A 14,099-nucleotide genomic window follows, 5' to 3' on the forward strand; every position below is an offset into this window, starting at 1 on the left:
CATGATGCCAAGGAGCAGCAAGAAAACATCTGAAGGTCCATAACTCGTTAGTAAAGTAAGCACACAGACAACCTCAGGATACTCCAATGTCATAAGGGTAGTAAATAAACCACTTACACCCTTAGTATGATGACTAAATGATATTACCAAGAATAGGCACAAAAATGTGAAAAATGTGGCACTAAATAGACAGCAAAAAAGACACTGTTACGGTAGAAGAATTAAAACAAGAAGGCAGAGAGTTGCTTCTGACTTCAGCTAGGAGTGTGTGAACTGGGTGACTCAAATTTTTTACAATTCTGTGCATGTCTGAGAATAACTTTTTTATTTTTTTAATCTCTATAGAAAATGTCAAAGATTGTTAATACTAATTATATTGCAAATCTTCACAGTGAGTATTAGGAGATGTTTTCAATTAGCAACAATTGCACCTCAATAAACCTCATTGACTACAATATTACGACTGCACAAAGCTTTTGTTGTCTTTAAAATTTGGAATTTTTATAACTATGTACATAAGTGAGATTATACTGCCTTTGTTCTATTTGACATCAGGTAAATTAAATTTGGCGACTTGCTCTTTTTATTCTCTGAAACATTTTATATAAAATAAGGATTTTGAGGGCCGCCCCATGGCTCACTTGGGAGAGTGTGGTGCTGATAACACCAAGGCCATGGGTTCAAATCCCTATATGGGGATGGCCGGTGAGCTCCCTTGGGAGAGCGTGGTGCTGACAACACCAAGTCAAGGGTTAAGACCCCCTTACTGGTCATCTTTTAAAAATATGTAAATAAACAAATAAATAAATAAATAAAATAAGGATTTTGTATTTCTTGAAGGCTTGTTAAAACGTATTTTAAACATGCTGAAAAAGTGGAATTTGGAGCAGAGGGAAATTTTGGGCTACCTTTTGAACTTCTTTAATGTTTATTAGTTCATTCAGCTTTTTATTTTCTTTAAATCGAGTTTGGTAACTTGCACAATTTTTTTTTTTTTTAGAAGTTGTCCATTTCATCTAAGACTTGAAATTTATTTGGCTGGCCAGTTAGCTCACTTGGGAGAGCTGGGTGCTGATATCACCAAGGTCAGGGGTTTGGATTCCTGTACTGTCCAACTGCCCCCCCCAAATAAAATAAATTTGATAAAGTGTTTTTTTAAATTATATTCCATATTATTTTCTTCTACATCTCTAAAAATACCTGTAAAAATGTCACAGTTTGTATCCAACTATTTATTTATGCCTTCCTTCTTTTATTCTTGCTCATATTTTCTAGAATGTTATTTTTTATGTTCATCATTTTATTTATTTATTTTTTTATATTCATCATTTTAATGAACCTGCTTTTGGCTGTATTGATTAGCTCTCTCTTTTTGTTATCTATTCCATCAGTTTTCTTGCTTATCTTTATTCTTTCATTCCTCCTTATTTTAATTTGTTTGCTTGTTTATTGTTACTGTTTTATTATCTTGAGCTGAAATCTTAATTTATCTTCACTCTTCATATCATTTAAGGCTACAAATTCTTCTCAAAGTTTTTATTTTGATATATTCCACAAAATTTGAAATGTATTGGTTTTGGTTTGTTTGTTTTTGGACTTCAATATACAAGTAAAAAATAATAACTTTACAGCAGAGAAACTTGGCAGAGACAGTCTTCACTAAGTGATGAAATTAAGTTCATTAGAAATGGGATAAATACAAATTTTACCAGCTAGATTGTGAAACATCTCCAATTTATACTCAGATGGTTGTAACCATTGCATGATATTTTCTAATGAGCCATGCCCATAAATCCATAGATTCTTGGTTTATTTACCAAAAGCAACCCTAAACAACCAGGTTCATCCTCTAAAAAGCATTCCATAGATAAGGAATCCCCTGCTAGCACATACCATTAGCTAGGAAGTATGTCATTAGCATTCTCACAAGGAGATTAGGTCCAGTCATCTGCCTTATTTCTGCCCGCAGCCATCTTTTTCCTAATATTAGGAGAGGAGAGACTGCAGACTTACTGTGTAGCCCTTTCCTTCCAAAGACGTCATAAATATATTAACATATTCTCTTCTATTAACTTTTCCCCTGGTGCTTCATTGAATAGAAATCCTTGACCTGGTTATAATTATATTCATCAGTAGTTTGCTTTATGGCTTGTACTTTTGAACTGTGTTCATGAAATCATTCCCTACCTCAGCTCACAAAGATATTCACCTTTACATTCTTCTATACACTTTATGGGGCAGTGTTTTCTAAATCTTCGTTTCAGAGATAGACAGCTTTATGTACAAGGCCTGGACTGCATTCTCCTTCCTGAGCAGGTTTCGTCATTTTTGCCTCCAGCTTTTAAGGCTCACATCCAGCACCACGAACTCTGTGAGCCATTTTGGCTTTGACCTCTACTTGTTCCTTAGACTTTGTTTTTGGCATCTTGGCTTTTAAAAATCATTTTTTAGCTTGGCTATGTGTTTCCCCTCCAAAAATATATTTTTTTAAAAATAAAATTTACAGAGCATTTCTATGTATGAAGCTTTGGTGATGAGCGGGAGGACCTTTTCACATACGCCTTGCTTTTCATGTTGGTTAAGCATTAGAACTCATTTCCCTTGTAACATTGTAAGGAGAAACCAGTTACTTCTGAGGGTAAGAAACTTGGGGGGAGTGGGAAGTAACAGAAATTTCTAAACAATAATTTCATTATGTTTTTGCCTAATGTAATATATGATATGAATTTTTCTCAGTGGATCCTTCCAAATGGTCAGTAAATTATTCTCTTGTCTTCATTGCCTTGTGGGTATAACCTGAACTTGGATATGGGTGAGGACAGAAACTGCTCATAGAATCCACTCACATTACAATTTGAGGTCAAATTCCACTCCTTCCCTTAGGAGCTGTATTAGTCCTTGTCTGTTGCTTACAACAAAATACCTGGAACTGAGTGATTTGTAATAAAACAATATTTATTGCTTACAGTTTTGGAGGCTGGGAAGTCCAAAGTCTAGGAAACACTCACGGTGAGGGCCTTCTTTGGTGGTGACTTTGGCAATGCAGGGTCTCGCATGGTGAGAACGGAAGAGCAGAGAGAGCCCTTCTCATGTGCTCTTCTTTTAACACCCTCAGAACCATGCCCATAACCACCATTAAACCATCAACTTAATCACCTCTTCGATTATCATAATAGGATTTCCCACCCTCTTAACACTGTCACAGTGGGGATCAAGCCTCCAACACAGTAAACTTTGGGGGGAGACAGTTCAATCCACTGCAGTAGCTGTGTGAACTTGGACAAATTATACAACTTCTCAGATCTCTGTTTCCTTATTTCTTCAATCAGGATAATGATATGCACCTCACAAGATTGTTGTTTTAAATGAGGAAGGTCATGTTCCTGCCTTTCAGTCTCTTCCTCTTGTGGAAAAGCAGCAGAGCAAGATGAAAAGATTTCAGTGAGGGGCTGGATCTTTACTAACCAGCACTGCAATATTGGGTAAGTCCCTTGTCCACAATCTACCTCAATATCACCATATAGGAAATAGTCTCTAAAGTTTCTTCCACATCAAAAATCCCATGTTTCAAGGTTCTGAGATTGTATTTAAGGTAACCTGACAAGGCTTCTATCGGTTCAGTTTTTCCTTGGAAATATTTATATTGATGAATTTACTAAATGAAGGAGGTGATTTGATATCAGAGTTAAATAACTCACAAGGTAGCACAGAGTATTTCTTAGGCTCTCTGCTTTGTGCCTATGCACAGGTGTGCTCTAATCAAGTGCAAGAGGTGTGCCAAGGAATTAGTCTCTAAAATTATGAATTGATCTAAGTACAATGGAAGGAAAAAGGACAGCAGGGAAGAGATCACAAAGGCTGGAGAGAGGGTGGAAAGGGCACCGACTAAAATCTGCATTTACTTTGTATGGAAATTTATTTCAACATTTATTCCTAAAAAGCAATATGGAGACTAATTTAAGCCTCCTGGTATTAATTTGTTTAATCTGATGATCTTGTGAAATTCCAGTTACCGCTAGAAACCAAATTCTCCTACTAGCTCAAAAGGACAGAGAACTAAGAGAGAACTGATGAGGACTGTGTGTGTGTGTGTTTACTCTTTTACAAGTCATCAATCTTCAATGAGATTCTTTTTCTTACAGGCAATCTAAATTGATCCATGGTAACTGGGAAATAACAGGCTATTCTTAAATAACTGTGAACAGGAGGCACAAAACTAGCTTCTGTTAGAAACAGTTGCAGAATGTTCAAGAAATATGCACACACACACACACAAAGAGGCCTCTCCCTCAGCAATGGAGAAACAGCTCAACTGCGTGGCTGCAGAAGACCATCGATCACATTTATTACACTGCAGACAGCAGCAATTTTAAGTGGGGCTGGGCTTCCCGAATGAATTCCAATAATTCATGTTCTGATTCCTAAACAATGTGTCATACTAATTTAATATTGCTTTTAGGCCCCCCCCAATTGAAATTATTCATCCTATAAGTAAAAACCTTGGTTTTATTATTTTAATCATTAATAAAAACATTACAAACCGCTTGGTGATTTTTTTTTAATAAAAGAATGAGAAATTATGCAAATCTTATTGCATTATAGTTATATAAATGGTCAGGGTTTTTTTTCCCAATCAAAATTAGATTTACTTTGGTGTATACTTTGGATTTTGGAGACCACCTTTTTCTAGTTTCTTTGTTTATTTTTTCCCCCCAAATGTAAATGATTTGTATTGATTTTGCTGATTCTAAAGGTAATTTATGGTCATGGAAAAGAAAAAAATACAGAAGAATATAAGGTGTATAAAGTAAAATTCCTCCCAGACAGTAACTTTTGGGAACATGCAGTTAAAAAAAAAAAAAAATTGGTATAAGTCATATATTCTCCCAATCTTTAATATAGAGCTTTTCATTCATCTAGTCCATCCATCCATTCATCGATCCATACCATCTTTCCATAATGAAGTGTAGAGAGTTGGGGAGTGGGCAGAAAGGAATGGATTCCTGTTCCCTGAGACAGGAAGATTCACACAGCCCGTAATCAGAGCACTGTTTAGGCTGACCTGGGGGCCAAGGACTGAAGCCACATTGTATGGAGTTGGCAGAGCTGTATGTGGGAGTTTGGATTTCCATGTCCTCATTTCAGCTCAGTTTTTAACTCGTGTGAGACCTTGGGCAAGTCACATAACCTCATTAGATTCTGCTTTATCACTGTCTTTTGAGAAAGAGATCATTAATTTTAATGAGAGGTTATTGTTATTTACAGGAGCATCCAATTGGTGGATTATTACAAGCCCATACCTTGAAATACTCAAACCAACATTTGACAAGTTGTCTTTTTTTTAAAGCCCCATAATGACTAGTTAGCTAGCCTCCTTTAGGCTAAGCTTAAAACACTTAACGTTTTTGAGGAACAAAGGCAAAATAGATATCTGTATTGGCTCTGAGAAAATGCTTCAAAAATTGATCATGTCTTGTCATTGATAAAATGATAGTAGCGTGGGCATCAGTAACACAAACAAGGGTTTGGGAGTGGTTGTCTGTGTGCTGAATTTCAAAGACGTGATTCTCAGAAGTACAGGGGGTTTTGAATGGAGCTGAATGAACCTTCCACAGTCTGAAAGCCCATCTTTGGGAAACAAATATCCAGTTGCCATGGAGACACTCAAGGTGGATGAAGGATGGATTAATCAAAATACAGTAAATCCTTTTTACGAGCTTCCTAAGAAATCTAGTGTGAAGTGAACCCTCTGGTCTGTCTCCTCTTATTCTCCCCTCCATCACACAGGAAATCCACCATGGACATACAACAACACACATTTGTTGTACTGAGTTCTGGGTACACACTAGTGAATGACACTCTCCCTTGCCTGAAAAGCACCGTCATAAAAGCACAAGGGTTCCCCAAACGTTTTTTAAAAAACAGTTTTTAAAATTTAAGGGAAAAAATTTAACTTATGCTCTCTGTAACAGAAAGAAAAAAGAATAGTTAGAAATATCGTGATAAATAATTGTGATTTATTAACTGAGCTACATTCTCTGGGGAATAAAGAATAGAAAACAATTTGTACTAGCTGCATTCATCCTGAATCTAAATATACAACTAATCCGATCATTTTAACTGTTCAATTTAGTCAAAAAACAAGTCATCTCAGTCCTAGTATCAGCTAAATAAATAAATGAATGAATCTAAATAAATTATTCAGTTGAATAAATTAAGTGAATAAATAAAGTGGCCATTCCCTTCCTTCCCAACAAACTGACAGGTCAAATTAATCAAAATTAATCCAGTTGTGGGAGACATTTGCAGAAGTCTCCAGTAAATCATTCTTGGGCAGCCAATCTGATTTTAACTGCAGGTCTTGAATAGTCATGGAGTCAGGCGGACTGGATGAGCTAGCATGCACAATCAAGCTGACGGGAGTAGGTTTTGGACACCCTCCAAGAGTAGATAAAGGTTCACAGTGAGGATGTCAGACACTGTAGGCAAGGGGCCTACAAGAAGATCAGGGGGCCCCAACAGAGGCCACAGGAAGGAGGTTTTAAGAGCTCACGTTCCATGTGTTCTCACAAACTGAAGGAAACACAGAGGATGCAGATTCCAGTGGAATTCAGTATAGAGTGAAATAGAGGTTTTCAGCTGGGGCTGATTTTTGTCACGACTGGGGGTGGGGAAGGGTGTGGAGGGTTGTTACTGGTATCAAGTGGGTGAAAGTCAAGGATGCTGCAAAACATGCCACAGTGCACAGGACAGCCACCTCAAAAAAGGAAAAGTGTCAATAGTGCTGAGGTTGAGAAATCCTGGAGTGCAAGAAATAAATATTTAATAGATTCTGAAGAGTACCTTAGATCGAGCACAAATTCATTGATTTACTAGCAGAATAAAAGGGTTATAACTTCTGAACTGAGCTGTAAGGAATCGGCTCCAGATTTGGAATATGAAGCCCTGGGTCTCGAACTGAGCTTTGCTGTTTATTATTACCGGTAAGATATCAGCCTCTTTGAGGCTCAGTTACTTAAGTTTTATTACATGGTGATAGTAATACCTACCTACCTTATAGTAAAGATTAAATGAGATAACATGTAAAAACATGGGACACAGTGTCAGTGCTCACAAAATAATTATTGGAAACAAACAAACCTATTTATCTTTATGTTTTTTTGTTTGTTTTGTTTCCTTTTTTAAGTATGCACCACATGCATAAAATTATCTAGTGTTTTTCTTGAGGCAAGGTGATTCAGTTGTGTCCAATAGTGACAATAAAAGGGCAAAAAAAATTGATTTAGAATTCATCATTCATTTTGAATCTTAATGTGTACAATGTCCTTTTTTGTTTGTTTTGTTTTCTTAGGAGGTGCCAAGCATAAAGATGTAACACTGGGGAAGTCCATATTTCTTTGTACTAGAAAAAAGGATGAGGTGGAGAAAGTGGTCTTGGAGGGCCAAGGGGGAGCACTGTAGCTAGGACAGCTGGGTACCACATGTGGGGAGCAAGGTATCTAACGGGATTTCAAAAATGAAGTTTTGCTGTGAAATATGGAGCATAACTCACCCTTCCATCTTACTGTAAACTCTTCAGTAAAATATTTACTCCTCTGTACTTTGTGGGTATTAATTGGTTTTGTTCCACTTTGATTTTGACACAACCAGGTCCTGAATCCTGCTTCACTGTGAATATGTAGGGTTGCCACTGGCATATGTTAAGGAAAATTATACAGAACTTGAAAATTAGGCAAAAGGTGATTAATGCCATGATAAGAACATTAAAAAAATATTTTTAATTGTACATATTTGTGCGATACAGTGTATACTTTCAATACATGGGTATACCTGTACAATGATTCACTTAGGTTAGAAAGCATATCCATCACCTAAACATTTATTCTTTCTTCATGGTGATTACTTTCAAGACCCTTTTTTCTAGCTATTTAGAAATATACACTATAATATTATTAGCTAGAGTCAGCCTAGAGCACCAGAACTTACTCTTCCTATCTACCTGTAACTTTGTACCCATTAATACACCTCTTCCCCTCCCCCCCTTCCCTTTCTGGGGCCTCTGGTAACCTTTATTCTAGCCTCTGTTTTGGGGTGTGGGGGAGGGGACAGATGGCCAGTAGGGGGATCCAAACAAGTGACCTTGGTGTTACCAGCACCACACTCTCCCAAGTGAGCTAACTGGCCAGCCCCTACTCTATTTCTATGAAAACCACTTTTTTCTTTCTTTCTTTTTTTTTTTTGTATATTCCACATATGAGTGAGATCATGTGGTATTTGTCTTTCTGGGCATGGCTTATTTCACTTAACATGATGGTCTCCAGTTCTATTCATGTTGTTGCAAATGACAGGACTTCATTTTTCTAATAGCTGAATTGCATTCCATTGTGTATATATACCATATATACATTTTTTTTATTAATTCATTTATCTGTTGATAGATATTTAGGTCAACTCCATCTCTTGGTTATTGTGAATAGTGCTGCAGTGAACATGATTTCATTTCCTTTGGAAATATACCCAGTAGTGAGATTGCTGGGTCATAAGTAGTTGTATTTTCAGTTTTTTGAGGAACTTCCATACTATTTTCCATAATGGCTGTATTTATTTACAATGCCACCGACAAGGTTTGAGAGTTCCCTATTCCCCCCATCCTCTCCAGAATTTATTTTCTGTGTTTTTGTAATAGCCATTCTAACTGGAGTGAAATGATACCTCATTGTCGTTTTAATTTGCATTTCCCTGAGGATTAATGACATTGAGCATTTTTTCATCTTCCTCTTGGCCATTTGTACATTCTTCTTTTGAGAAATGTCTATTCAGGTCTCTTTTCCATTTTTTAATCAGGTTATTTGTTTTTTAGTGTGGAGTTGTTTGAGTTTCTCATATATTCTGAATGTTAGCCCCTTGTCAGGTGCATAGTTTGCAAATACTTTCTCCCATTCTATAGGTTGTCTCTTCACTTTGTCGATTGTTTTTTTGCTATGCAGAAGCTTTTTAGTTTGAGGTAATCCCATTTGTCTATTTTTGCTTTTGTTGCCTGTGCCTTTGAAGTTTTGTTCAAAAAAGCATTTCCCAGTATGATTTCATGTACCATTTCCCCTATGTTTTCATCTACTAGTTCCATAGTTTTAGGTTCCAAATTTAAGATTTTAATCAATTTTGAGTTGATTTTTGTGTATGGTGAGAGGGGTCTAGTTTCAATCTTCTGCATGTGGATATCCAGTTTTCTCAGCACTATTTATTGAAGGGGCTGTTCTTTCTCCACTGTATATTTTTGCACCTTTGTTGAAAGCCAGTTGGCTGTAAATGTCTGGGTTTATTTCTGGGCTCTCTATTTTATTCCCTTGGTCAATTTGTCTTTTTTATGCCAGTATCATGCTGTTTTGGTTACTATAGTCTTATAGTACATTTTGAAGTTAGGTAGTGTGATGACTCCAACATTGTTCTTTTTGTTCAAGATTGCTTTGGCCAAAAGTGGTCATTTGTGGTTCCATACCAATTTTAAAGTCATTTTTTCTATTTCTGTGAATATTGTCATTGGTATTTTGATAGGTATTGGATTGAATCTGTAGATTGCTTTGAGTAGTATGGACATTTTGATGACATTAATTACAACCCTTGAACACTGGCCATCTTTCAAATTATTTGTGTCTTCTTCAATTCTTTCATCAATGTTTTATAGTTTCATTGTAGAGATATTTCACCTCCTTGGTTAAATTTACTCCTAGGTATTTCTTTCTTGGGTAGCTATTGTAAATGGGATTTTTTTTCTTGATTTCTTTTTCAAATATTTCATTATCAGCATATAAAAACACTGTAAATTTTTGTATGTTGATTTTGTTTCCTGCTAATTTACTGAATTTGTTTATTATTTCTCACAACTTTTTGGTGGAGTCTTTAGGGTTTTCTATATATATGATGATGCTATCTGCACATAAGGATGGCTTGACCTTTTCCTTTCCAATTTGAATGTGTTTATTGTTTTCTCTTGCCTTATTGCTCTGGCTAAAACTTCCAGTACAGTGTTGAACAAGAATCCAGAAAATGGGCATCCTTGTTTTATTCCAGATCTTAGACAAAAAGATTTAAACTTTTGTCCATTTAGTATGTTAGCTGTGGGCTTGTTGTATATGGCCTTTATTCCTTCTATTCCTAATTTTTGAGTGTTTTTATCATGAAAGGGTGTTAGATTTTATTAAGTGCTTTTTCTGCATCTACTGAAGTGATCGTATATATTTTTTCTTCATTCTGTTGATGTGATGTATTACATTTATTGATTTGTGTATGTTGAACCATCCTTGCATGCCTGAAGTGAATGCCACTTGATCATGGTGAATGATCTTTTCAATGTGTTGTTGGATTTTTTTCTCTAGTATTTTTTTGAGGGTATTCCCATTGGTGTTTATCAGGTATATTTGTCTGTAGTTTTCTTTTTGTTGTTGTGTATTTTTCTGGTTTTGGTATGAGGTAATTTTAGCCTCAGAAAATGAGTCTGGAAGTCTTCCCCCTTTTCAGTTTTTTGGAAGAGTTTGAGAAGAATTGGTATTAGTTCTTCTTTAAATGTTTAGTAAATTTGTCAGTGAAGCCATCTGGTCCTAGGCTTTTCTTTGTTGGGAGAATTTTTATTACTGCTTCAATCTCATTACTCATTATTGGTCTGTTTAGGTTTTCTAGTTCTTCATGATTCAACCTTGATAAGTTGTATGTATCCAGGAATTTATCCATTTCTTCTAGATTTTCCAGTTTGTTATTGTATAACTGTTCATAATAGTCTCTTAAGATCCTTTGAATTTCTATGGTATAGGTTGTGATATCTCCTTTTTCATTTCTGATTTTATTTATTTGAGTCTTCTCTCTTTTTTCTTAGTGTAGCTAAAGATTTATCAATTTTGTTTATTGATTTTTAAAAAACATTCTTTCATTGATCTTTTGTATTGTTTTAATCTTTAATTCATTTATTTGTGCTCTGATCTCTGTTATTTCTCTTCTTCTACTAACTTTGAATTTAGTTTATTCTTGTTTTTCTAGTTCCTTGAGGTATAACATTATTTGAAGTCTTTCTACTTTATTATGTAGGCATTCATTGCTATAAACTTCCTTCTCTGGACTGCCATATCCCATAGATTCTGGTATATTGTGTGTGTGTGTATTGTTTTTTAAGATGACTGGTAAGGGGATCTTAACCCTTGACTTTGTGTTATCAGCACCACACTCCCCCAAGTGAGTCATGGGCCAGCCTTGGTATATTGTGTTTTCATTTTCATTTGTCTCCAGAAATTTTTAAATTTCCTTTTTGACTTCTTCTTTAACCCATTCATTGTTTAGGAGTATCTTGTTTCATTTTCATGTATTTGTACAGTTTCCAGTGTTCCTTCTGTTATTGATTTCTAGTTTTATTCTGTGGTGGTTGGAGTATATAGTTGATATGAATCCAATTTTTAAAAATTTGTTGAGACTTCTTTTGTGACTTACCATACGGTCTGCTCTACAGAATGTTTCATGTGCTGCTGAGAAGAATGCGTATTCTGCAGCTGTTGGATGGATGTTCTATAAATGTCTTTTTGGTCCAATTGGTCTAGTGTGGGGATTTATTCTAATGTTTCTTGGTTGATTTTCTGTGTGGATAATCTGCGTATTGCTGAAAATGTGGTGTTGAAGTCTCCAACTACTATTCTGTTAGAGTCTATCTTTCCCTTTAGATCTAAGAGCATCCACTTTATATATCCAGGTATTCCAGTGTTGGGCACAAGTATGTTTAGAATTATTTTGTCCTCTTGTTGAATCAATCCTTTTATCATTACATAATTACATTCTTTATCCTTTTTTAGTGTTCTAAGAATGTTTTCTAACAAGCCCATTTAAGGGTCATCTAACCTGAAAAACTTAAACAAGTTGGTATAATTAATTATAACTCAGAAACTAATGAGCTGTAAAGCTGTAAAGCTACCCTGATGCAATGATTTTGTTGGTTTGTTGTTTGTTTGCTGAGAGACCAAAAGTCTATTGTCTTATGATTTCTGTAGGATTTTAATTATTGTATATCTTTATCTAACTTGGTACTTTATTTCAGTATTACTTCCCCCCCCATTTATTGTAAAAAATCCCCATTTCTTAAATTCTCATCTGAGCTTGTTTTGTCATCCTGCTTGTTCCTTATTAATAAGTTTAATAAATCTTTGACATGGATTCACTGTGTATTTGCATGAGAATTATGTTCTTAACATTTTGAGAACTATGCTTTGGCACCAATAACCAGTCTTTGAGTGAATTAGAAAAAAGTTGTCCCAGGGCTGGCTGGTTAGTTCACTTGGTTAGAGAGTGGTGTTGGTAACACCAAGGTCAAGGGATCAGATCCCCCCAACTGGTCAGCCACCAATAACAAGTAAGAAAAAAAAAGAGAAAAAACATGTTTCTTCCTTGAGTATAATTAGTTTTCTTTTCCTCAAGTATGATTTTTATTTTTATTTATTTATTTTTCGTGGCTGGCCAGTATGGGGATCCCAACTCTTGATCTTTGTGTTATAACATTGCACTCTAACCAACTGTGCCAGCCATCCCTGTTATATATTTCTTAATAATAAAAATTACAGCAAGCCTTAATTCATTCTATATAAATTTTACAAATTAAATTGTTGAATACATAATAATAGGAGTTACAATTTTTTAATCATAATAAGAACTCACAAGAATAGTTATCACTAAGATTTAATAATTTTTTGTAAAATACTTACGTATCTTACTTTTGTAGATATAATTTTTCATGACAGTTTTAATGCCTACTTTCTCCAGGGTCTTATTTTCTAAAGAAATGCACAGTTTTTCTTATGCCATCAAATACTTTTAATAAACTTTAGTTTGGTTAAGCTATAAATTTCTCAATATGCAATTGCTATTGCAAGGTTACAAAAGTTATTTGTAACAAAAAAGTTACAAAACTTTTTTGAGAGCTACAAAAGTTATTGGAAATGTGTCTAGTAAATCATTGTAGCAAACATATTGCAATACTTCAACTGGAAAAATATGAGTGTAGAATCAACTGAAGGTTTTAGTTCTGTGTACATTGAAGTCCTTTCAGTATTATTTGTCTTATTTTGTCCACTGGTCAATTTTAATTGTTAGTGTTTACATAGAATTCTTTAAATTACATTTGCCCCTAAAAAACTTAAAGGTCATGATATTCTTTCAGTATTTTAAAACTTTCCTTTAAAGATTATATTGTTGTATCTAGTACAGGAAAAATAAAACTGAACTTGAAATTTAGTTTTTGATCACAGATTAAATTCTTGGTTGAATTGAAACATCTTAGTCCTTTTTCAGTATTGCCTATACTGGAGTTGTCATCAATGCCAAGAGACTCTGCAATTTGTTTTGTATCAATATATTTTTTCTAAACATTATTGCTTTATTTGTCTTCAAAAAGTTTATTAATTCCTCTGATGGTTTATTTATTTTATTTTATTATTATTTTTTTTGAAGATGACTGATAAGGGGATCTTAACCCTTGACTTGGTGTTGTCAGCACCACACTCAGCCAGTGAGCGAAACGGCCATCCGTATACGGGATCCGAACCCAGGGCCTTGGTGTTATCAGCACCGCACTCAACCGAGTGAGCCATGGGCCGGCCCTCCTCTGATGGTTTAAAGTTCATCATGTGCAATGAATTTTTCTTGCTGAATTGTGTTGCATATAACATCAATTCTATCTAAGCTATCATGCCAAATTAGTATTGATCAAATTAATTTTAAAATGATTACTTTCAAAATCATAACTTTGACTTGTGTTGCAGAAAAATATAACTATTTAAATCACAATACTTTCTTTTTTGTTTGTTTTTTAATTTAACTGGACATTATTCATTTTAGATCCAATTATCCATAAATATAAATAATCCTATATTATACATTTTTACATGTTTTTTTAAATTGTAACATAGTTGATTGTACATATCTGTGGGGTTAATCACAATAATTTCTAAAGGAGCACTGCTTTGTTCCTCTAATTGAGTTTCTAGTGTCACAATAGTTTCAACTTGACTTTCTAATCATTTCTTTCAAAAATGGCTTCAAATTTCTCTTTCCCAAAATTGTTTTTAATAAAC

At 34.8% G+C, this 14,099-nt stretch overlaps 1 non-coding gene across 1 annotated transcript; it reads right to left on the bottom strand.

Annotated features, from left to right (window-relative positions):
- Nucleotides 1-336: 336 nt before the first annotated feature.
- LOC134381334 (U4 spliceosomal RNA) lies at nucleotides 337-475 on the bottom strand. Its single transcript, XR_010023938.1, has one exon. It is a non-coding gene; the product is annotated as a U4 spliceosomal RNA (small nuclear RNA).
- Nucleotides 476-14,099: the final 13,624 nt, after the last annotated feature.

This window comes from Cynocephalus volans, chromosome 6 (genome assembly GCF_027409185.1).
Source record: "Cynocephalus volans isolate mCynVol1 chromosome 6, mCynVol1.pri, whole genome shotgun sequence".
Classification (NCBI taxonomy): domain Eukaryota; kingdom Metazoa; phylum Chordata; class Mammalia; order Dermoptera; family Cynocephalidae; genus Cynocephalus; species Cynocephalus volans.